Raw genomic sequence first — 10,438 nt, forward strand, 5'->3', positions numbered from 1 at the left:
GAATGGAGAAATCTCTATAAGAGGATGGGATTGCCAAGCCTTTAATGTGCTAACAAGGGTGTGTTCTAAAACACCATTCCCTTCCTTTCACCCTAGTTAAAAGAAAAAAAGAAAAACTGATTTTTCTCTTCACACACTCATAAGGGAGGGCTACATTAAGTGGTGGCAAAGTTACAAGGATCACTAACTTTTAAGCAAAGTATTTATACCAGGGACCAATTTCAACCCTAATTTCTTTTCCATGTAATAACTAATTGGTCTTTGCACTTAATTAAACCTTTTAATTAAGTTCAATAGAAGTTCATAACTTATAGTTTTGATTAAGTCTAACTTAATCACCTTTCCCCATTTAATCTCAATATTCACCTTTTGTGTGTGATCCATTAGGCTTCCGACATGTTGGCAATGACTTTAAAATGTAATCCATAAATCAAATTTATAATTAGATAAATTCAAACTACTTTGAATTTATTATTGATCCCATTAACCATTTTACGATCATAGACCATGAGTGGGATTTGGTAATCCATCATGGCCACTCAAATATTAATAGAGTTAAGATGGTTTGACTCAACTTTTCATTGATTAGTCTTATAGTGCAATTCAATCCTTTCATCATATATCTCAAAAAGCTTAAAAGCATGGCGTAGTGCCAACTCCTAAAACTTTCAAGTTAATCATGGCACTGATTAGCTATCATGTATTATAAGAAACTCATTTCTTAAAATCCATCGTGCTTTGACCAACATATACACATATGCTAACTCAGTGCATGAGCAATCAAGATACATCTCTTTAATCACTCAGAGTGATGAATCTTATTTTGACCACTCATTGACCTTCATGTCCTTTATGCCATACCCAACGTTCATTTTTTTAGGCATCCTTAGTTAGGACTTTGAAAGATGAAGTTAAAGCATAACACTCCACACATAAGATAACCTGGGGTTTCAAGTTTGTAGATCACTTACACGATTATCACATAAGGATATGCTTTATTAACATTAAAGTGAAATACTTGATAGAATTCTCATGTCAAATCATGTTCAATGAACTTGTTCCTAAAACAAGAACCTACATTCTAGTTCTAAGTATCCTTATACTTCGACCTATGATATCAGTTGCTTATTTTTGAAGTAAGGAATATAGAATGTACAAGTCTTTAAGCAACATTGATATCTAGTCTCAATGATAGATCAACTAGGAAAAATTTAGAGATTATGTTTTAATGCATGTTAATCTTATGGACTACATCCAATATACTTATAAGTAAAGTCATATTTGATGAAAGAAAACCTCCAATCATTTGGCATGAATGATATGATTGCATTATTGGATCTAAGCCTAGACCAATTTGATTGGCTACAGTGCTTATTCCAACATCAAGGTCGACTACAACTTCATCAAGGTTGACTATAGCTATCCAAAAGTTTAATTGTGCTTGCATTCTACCTCAAGGTCGACTACAACTCTTATAGAGTTGACTATGGCTTTGTATCTTTGTGATTTTTCATCCAATCTTGTTACAAGGTCGACTATGGAGCTCATAGGGTCAACTATGCCTTTTATACTTCCTGATTCTTTAGTCATTCTACCATAAGGTCGATTAAAGTTTATCTAGGGTCGATTCTTGCCTTGTATCTTCAAGATTGCTTGACTTTTTGGCTATTTACTTCAGCTATTTTTTCCATGCTTATTTCTTATAATCAAGTCTCAATCAAAAACATGTTTGCTTTATATTTATTCAACTGAAGAGTCAATGTTTTGAAAAGCTTTGTGATGTTTTCCAATCATGATTTTGCTTTTCAAACATTTATATGATCTTAAGAGGATGAAAACATGATATTAGACAATTTCAAATGCTTAAGACCAAAAGCAAGATATCATAGAATTTTATCAAATTAAAACATAAGATATTCAATGCTAAAAATAGCCTCTCTCAATTTCTTCCTGTTGAAGCAAAGATAAGTTTATTTTTTGAATTCTTAAGGCATCTTAAATCATGCCATAAGATCTATTAGTAGTCATATGAGAAATGAATTCTTTTGCATCTTGGGTCATTTTGTTTCCAAAGGATTGATCTTTCGACTCCTCAAATATCAATTCATTTTGCTTCAATTTAGAGCCTAATGCTCTCGATTTGCCAAGAATCGATCATATCATTCTTAAATAGTAGAATTTTTTTGTCCCACTTTAAGTTTAGAGTATTTTGTTCTTGCAAGAATTGATTTGTGCCTTTTCCAAAAGTCGATTATTTTTGTCCTTTGAGTGCCAAATTGAAATTTCAAATTTTGCTTTCCTCACTCAAGGCTTGTCTTTTTCTCCCTTTTGGCTTTTTCAACAAGTTTCTAAACTTTCTTCATTGTAAGTCAAGGAATCGATCATTGGATACTTAAGAAGTCAATTCTTTTTGTCCAGTGGCTTTTCATTGTGCTTTTGCCTTCTTAAGACTCAACTTTTGCTTTTTTCCATAGTTGTTCCTTTCAATCCAATCACTTTTCGTTTCTTCAAAATCAAAGATTCCATTTTTGACAAGTCGATTGTTTCTTGTTCTAAAGAAATAGATACTGTTTTCTATTGCACAAGGAATCAATGCTTCACTTTCAAAAGTCGATTATTACTTGCTGGAACTTTGGTTTTAGAGCATTCAAATGATTTTGCTATCACAAGCAGCTTTAAAACACTTAGAGGAAAGTTCTTCCATTTCAAAATCATTTCTTTTTAACCCTAAGACACATTTAGACCATTAAAATTTATCATTTCAAAACTAGGGTCAATTTCAAAGCTAACAAAGTAGTAAACTATTTCAATGTGCTTTGTACTCTCATGGAAAATTGGATTCCTACAAATGTAAACTGCTAATTGATTATCACAATAAAGTTTTACTATTATATCTTGATTCACACCAAAATTTGTTAAGAGACTCTTTAACCAAACCACTTCACAACTTGTTGATGTCATTGATCTATATCCAACCTTAGTAGAACTACGCGTTACAATTGACTACTTATTGTATTTCTAGCTAACCAAGGAATTGCCAAGGAAAATTCTATAACCTATCACTAATTTGCATGTATCGAGACATTCAACCCAATCAGTATCACAATAGGTAGAAATCTTTAAGTTTGAATATGATTTCATTAATGTTCCTTACCTTGGTGATGCCTTCAAATACTTCAATACTCGATTTGCTACAACTAGATGCTTTTCAGTTAATGTTTCCATGAATTGGGAGAGCACTTAAACAACATATGAGATATTTGATCTTGTAAAAGTTCAGTAACTTCCCTATCAACTGCCTATATCCTATAGAATCATCCTCTTTCTCTACATCAGTTTTCTTTTTCAATTTATGATTGTAGTTTATTGGGGTTGTTACTAGTTTTGTACCAAGGAAACCAAACTCTTTTAAAAGGTCTAAGGTATATTTTTTCTAAAATAATGAAATGGCTTCATTGAGCCTTGCAATCTCAAGCCCAAAAAAGTATTTTATAGCTCCAAGATCCTTAAGGTTATACTAAGAACTTAAGTATGCTTTAACATCATATGCTACTTAAACTAAAGTATCACCTATTAAAATACCATTGACATAAACTAATAAAGTAACAACTTGCCATTACTTGTAGTTAGTAAACAACAAGTAGTCTGATAGTGATTGCTTGAAGCCATATTGTAGAAATGTAGTAAATTTTGAATTCCATTGCCTTAAGGCCTGTTTAAGTCCATACAAAGATTACATAACTTGCACTCCAATTAACTATCTAGTGGGTACTCCCTCTTGACGAAAAAACCTTAAGGTAGCTTCATGTACACAATTTCTCCCAAATCTACATTAAGGAATGCATAGTTAATGTCTAGTTGTGATAAATGCCAAAGCCATAAAGGCCCTTACTGTTGGCTACTTAGAAACAGAAGTAAATGTTTCCTAGTAATCAAAGCTTTCCTTTTAGATATAACCCTTTGCAACCAAATAATGTTGGTCCTAAAGAGCGTGCTATAGGGGGGTGAATAACACTTTTGAATGACATGAATTCTTTCCAAGTAAAAGCTGGTTAAAGAAATTGAAAATAGAAGTTTAAGCTCATTGAGGAATGATTTAACTACTAAGAGTAAAAGAAAATAAAGAAAGTAGACAAACACAATAATTTATAGTGGTTCACGTCCTTGATTTACATCACTACCTTGATATTCTAATCAAGGATTTTCAAACCAATTCACTAAAATCAGTGAATTCTCAAGCTTCCACCAAGCTTTTATAATGGCTTTTCACAGGTTCAGCCACAACTTTTAACAATGGTTTTTTTCGAGATCAACCGAAATCCAAAACTAACTTTTCTAAGGCTAAAATAGAACCTATAACAACAACTAAGCTAACCCAATCTTGATCTACCCCTTAGAGTGTCTCTCACACTCTAAGTAAACAAGAAATAGAGAAAAAATGAAGTACAAATGATCACTTCATTGATCTGAGATGTACAAAGTTAAGCTCAACCACTTTTTAAAAAAATGAGAGTGAAATACAAGTGTAAAGAGAAGGTTTTTTGTCTTCTAAGATCAAAATCACTTTGGATAACTTTTTTATCTTATTTTTAATTGTTGGAAAGGCTTTGAATACTTGTGAAATCACTTCTAGCCATTAAAGACAAAAGCTAGCCATTTTATGGCCATTATTTTATCTTTTTGTGCTTAAATTCAAATTTCTGACAGTGAGCTTTTAGTTGGTTAACCATACTTCTGAGTTGATTAAGTCTTCTCTGTCTCATAGTCTGTTTCTCTGTTAATCAGTTAAAAAAGACTTTAATCGATTAAGAGCTTACTGTTTTTAGAGCAACCAACTTCACCAACTTTTCTTTGCTTGATTAATTCTTCTTTTAGCTTGGTAACAGTGATCTTCCATTTCCCTTAAACAACTATGAGATATGTTAGTCATCCAAGACTTCTTGAATTGTTCTTCAAAAATTTGGCTACCTTTATTTTGGATCTTCACTTTTGGATTTTAGTTAACTAACTCCCTTGGTTAACCGACTAAGAGGCTTCTATTTATATCCAGCACCCATTTAACTAATTAAATCTTGTGTTAACTAGTTAAAACCTTTTTGTTTGTCCTTAATGTAGTGCCCAGAATTGCTTTAACAAATTAAGGATTTGTGTTAATTGGTTAAGATTAATCTGTTTTCATTAGAACTTTTTCTTCTTTACTTATTTAATCAATTAACCCATCTTGCAACTGAACAAGCATCTTGACATGCTTTCAAATACCAAATATATTAAGGAATTTAAGCTTTCTTCTGCACACTTAAATAATATAATTAGACACCAATGAATGAAAATATTTTGCTATCATCAAAAATATATAGAGTCAACATTCTCTATCTCTTATTTTTTATGATGACAAAACACACCTATATTAAGAGTGCAATGTCTATGTTCAATATGAATGCTTCAAATCTTTATGCTTAATGAGTTGTTCCCCTTTAGTCAATGCATATAGTTTTCTTTAAAGATATGCAATAAAATATTTATAATATCCACAATTGCTAAACAAGATATACAATATTCATAGTAATGAAGCAAGATATATTGAATATCCATAATAACTAGCATATAATATTTAACAAAACCATAGCTAAGCATCATACACATAAATTAAACATGAAGACCTATTAAACTCTATTTAACTTAGTCTTCCTTCTCTCATTTTTCTTTTTCATCATTAAACAAGATATTCAAAACTCCCCTTTAATGAGTGCATCTAGATTTAACTTTAATATTTAAATCGGACTTTAATGAATGGGAATCATAAGCACTCATACACCTAAATCATATAAGCTTATAAATATAGTTCAATAACTTTAAGAGTCAAGCTTGTAACTATGTAAGAACAAATCTATGGGATTTAAATTATTTCAAGAACATGTCAAAAGATTGCTAAAATGATGTTCAAGCAAATTTGATCATTTTGTCATAATCAAACTACAATAATTTTAAAGCTAACAAATGAGCCTAATACTTTTTTGCATTGCTATCAGCATTCATTTTGACTTTGTAGACCCATTTACAATCAATAGCATGAGAATTAGGAAGTAAAGGTACTATACTCCATGCAGATTTGTCTTCCAAAGCTCTTAATTCAGCAATCATGGCATCTCTCCAGTGAAAGTAAGTAACAGCTTGATGGTAACAATTAGGCTCAAAAATTTGAGATAAAGCTATAGTGAATGCCTTATGTGCAAAGATAATTAATTGTTGGATAGATAATTGGTAATAGGATATGCAAGAACATTATTCACATTAGTAGGTATGTCAACTTTATAGGCTTTTAAATATTTTGGAACATGTTTAATTCGAATACTTCTCCTAAGATTAGAGGTATGATCATTAGAAGAATTTGAATTATAAGGGATAGAATATGTAATTGAGTGATAACCATGTGAATTTTGTAAAGAAAAGGTATGTTCTAATGTGGAAACAATATTAGTAGGTGAAGAAAGTTGAGAAATAGGTACCTCAGTACATAATTGGTTAGGAGAATCAAAATTGATGGAATTGATGTAAAAAAAATCAATGCGTACCAACTGTTTAAGGAAATGTAAATTGATCTGTGGTATGCTTTAGATGTTGAAAAGGGAAAATATGCTCATGAAAACCTACATCCCTAGAAATGAGTACTTTCTATGCATCAATGTCATAAACCCTGTAACTTTTGGTTCCATTAAGATAGCCAAGAAACACACACTTACTGACCCTTTTGTCATACTTAATTTTGTGCTGTGTCAAAGTAAAAGCATAGCATAAGCTATTAAAAAACTCTAAAATAATCATAACAAGGTTGTTTATGATAAGATACTCATAGGGAGAATTGTTATGAAGAATTTTGGAAGGTGTTTTGCTAATAATGTGAGTGGTAGTAAGGACTGCATTCCCCCATAATTGAATAAAGTGAATTTAACTAATACAAAAAAGCCTTAGCCACAATAAGAAAGTGTTGATGTCTACATTCAAAACACCATTCTGTTATGGTGTTTCTTTACAAAACAAGTGATGAACGATACTTGTTAAGTTGAAAAAATCAATGAGTTGAAACTCTTTACCATTGTTTGATCTTATACATTTAATATTGGCTGAAAATATGGTACAATGATAGAAACTTCAAACTTATTTCTAATAAAAAAATCCAAGTAAATCATGTAAAATCATCAACTAAAGGGAGAAAATAATGATAACCACTAATAGTGAGAATTCTATATGGCCCCTAAATATCAACATGCAAAATTTAAAATGAAGAAATTGTGCTTTGAACATGAATATGGAAATTTTTTTCTTTTTTGCTTTTTCAAAGTACATACATCATAAATCAAATCATTTGTACAATGAATTTTAGGACATTTTTTATGTATTAACTTATTCTATTGAAAGGTATATAACCTAGCATAAAATGTCAAAGATCAAACTAATCATGAACTATTTTATAACCATTAGCAAAAGCTATAGAAGGAAATTTTACAATCTTGTCAATACTAAACTTGGACAAATATTGATCATCTTGGTTATCTTGTATATAATACAGCCTTGAATTGACCTTAGCAACCCTAATCACTCTCCAAGTGTTGAGGTCTTAGGCAACACAACATGTATCAATAAAAATGTCACAATTCTTCTTTGAACCAGTTAGCTTGCTTACTAAAAGAAAATTGAATTGGAAATATGGTACACAAAGAACATTTTGTAAGACTAACAAAGATGTCAACTTAACTATTTCTATGTGTTTAACAATAGCTTGAACATTGTTAGGCAATTGAGCAAAGCAATTATGAGCAAGATAATCAGTATTAAAAATTTTTAAAGAACAAGAAACAGGATCACTTGCCCCAATATCCATTATCCAAGAATTTAGTTTTATCATGATGTTATGAACATGTGTATGTTTGTTTAATGGTTTATGAGTTATGTTGGAACAAAAATAGTCAGAAAGTATGCCTACAATTGTAGAATTGACTAGTGAAGATTTAGCTTGTTAAGTGTTGGATAGAATGTCTACACCATGGTCACTATAAGAACTACCATCATTGATAAGAGCCATTAACTTGTGAATTTGATGCTTGATGAGAGACATATGGGACACAAAACTAGATATGATAAGCTCATCGTCCTAGCTTGGTTGAGTAAAAATATCTCCAGTCGAAGTTGAACCAACAATAGTAGAAACACTATTAACAACAGAGGTATTTTTCTTGAAATTTCCCTTGCCTTTTGTGAATTTGAAATTTTCAAGAAATTCAATAAGCTTGAAACATTTCTCCTTTATATGACCTTTTTTTCCATAGTGAATACAAGTCAAATATGATTTTCCTTTGTTGTTATTATCAGTAGTCACTACCATAGCAGATGATTCAATTACTAGATTAGATTAAAGTAACGGACTCTTTTAGTTTTCTTTTTGCAAAACTAAGTTGTACACTTTGTCTAAAGTAGAAAATGGTTCCATGATGGTAACCTGAGACCTCAAAGTTGAGAAAGTCTCATTTAATCCATTGATAAACTTAAAACCATATCTTTCTTGTATTAGTCAAAATTCTTCTTGAAACAAGCTAGATTACATTTGCCACACTCACACTATGGCAAAGGTCTTTTCTTATATTCCTTTAAACTCAATGAAATTTGAATCCACAAACCTATTTTCTTGAGAAACACTACCAAGATTATATTGTATATTACATACTCAAGTATCATCTGGTTGAGCAAAATTTTGCTTCCAAGTGCTCTAGATACCGACTATAGAATCCATGTAAAAAATACTAGATGTAATAGGAGGTGTACTAGATTCCAAAAGCCAAGCCAAAATCAAGTAATTACATTGAATCCATGGTCCAAATAAAAGATCTATGCTAGCCTGTTTAGGTATGGTTCCATCTAAGAATCCAACCTTATTCCTGATTGATAAAGCTAGCATAAAATACCTACTCCAAGCTACATAATTGCTAAAAGTGAGTTTAAGATTGATCACAACCAGTCCATAATGATCAGTGTGATGTAGAAAATAAGGTGACTATGAATCCATAATTGAAGTTGTAGAAACTTTTTGAACTAATGTGTTTTCCATTATCAACCATAAAAAAATTCAAGAAACTCACAAAAATGATGCAAGATTCAATAGATATTAACAAGAAACAATGCCAAACAAGAATTCTAATTTTTATAACTAAGAAATATTGTATAATAGTGAACCTTTAACATAAAACAAAGGAAAAGTAAAGGAAAAATTATGCCAGTAACCTTAGTTCCTGCTTTGATACCATGTGAGAATTAGAGGAAAATCTGAGAGTAAACAAGCTATTGTTGGAAATTTTCTACTATCTTTCACTAAGAGAAAAATGAATACAACCAAGAATATTTATACTTTATTTCCAACTAACTGAACAAAAAGAAAAAGTAGTTTCAAGTTAGTTAATTCCTAACTAACTAATATTTACAACAAAATATCAAATGCTAAAATCCTCAATCAAGGAATCAAATTTAAAACACCATTTTTAGTAGTCAAAAACATAACCCAATATATCTTTTTAGGAACTCCTTTTATATCAATATTAAAACCTTATAAAGTAACCCATCAAGCAATAAGTACTAAAATATTAAAATCAAAAATAAATTTTCTTTTTATATAAAAACTTAGAATTAGAAACCTAAATCTATTTAAATCTTTATCAATTCATACGGATCAAATCAATTCATTTATAAACCACAAACAACAATAAATTACTTACTTAAAAGAAGAAATTTCTTTTGAAAAAATAAATCAACAACTAAACACCAAAGAGGTCAAACAAAAGATTGAAAAAATCAAAGCTGAAATAGAAGAAACAATTTGCTCGAATATCCCAAATGCTTTTTGAGAAAGAAAGAAACATCAAGTCACCCTACCTTATACAAAAGATTTTGATGAAAGACAAATTCCTACAAAAGCTAGGTAATCCAAATGAATAAAGAAATGGAAGAATTTTGTAAAAAATAAATTCAAGACTTATTGGACAAAAAATTAATTAGGAAAAGCACTTCACCATGAAGCTGTTCTGCTTTCTATATGATTAAAAACGTAAAAATAGAAAGAGAAACACCGAAATTAGTTATAAATTATAAACCATTAAATAAAGCCTTAGAATGGATCAAATGTCCTATCCCAATTAAGAAAGATTTACTCCAAAAACTCTGCAATGCAAAAATCTTTTCAAAATTTGATATGAAATATGAATTTTGGCAAATGCAAATCAAAGAGTCCGAAAGATACAAAACAACCTTCACTGTCCCTTTTTGACAATACGAGTGGAATGTAATACTTTTTGACTTAAAAAATGTACCATCAGAATTCTAAAAGATAATGAATGTAATTTTTAACCCATATTCCCAGTTCACTATTGTATATATAGATGATATTCTAGTTTTT

The sequence above is a fragment of the Theobroma umbraticum genome, unplaced genomic scaffold, assembly GCF_002168275.2.
Source record: "Theobroma umbraticum cultivar Fairchild unplaced genomic scaffold, ASM216827v3 scaffold_239.1, whole genome shotgun sequence".
Lineage (NCBI taxonomy): Eukaryota > Viridiplantae > Streptophyta > Magnoliopsida > Malvales > Malvaceae > Theobroma > Theobroma umbraticum.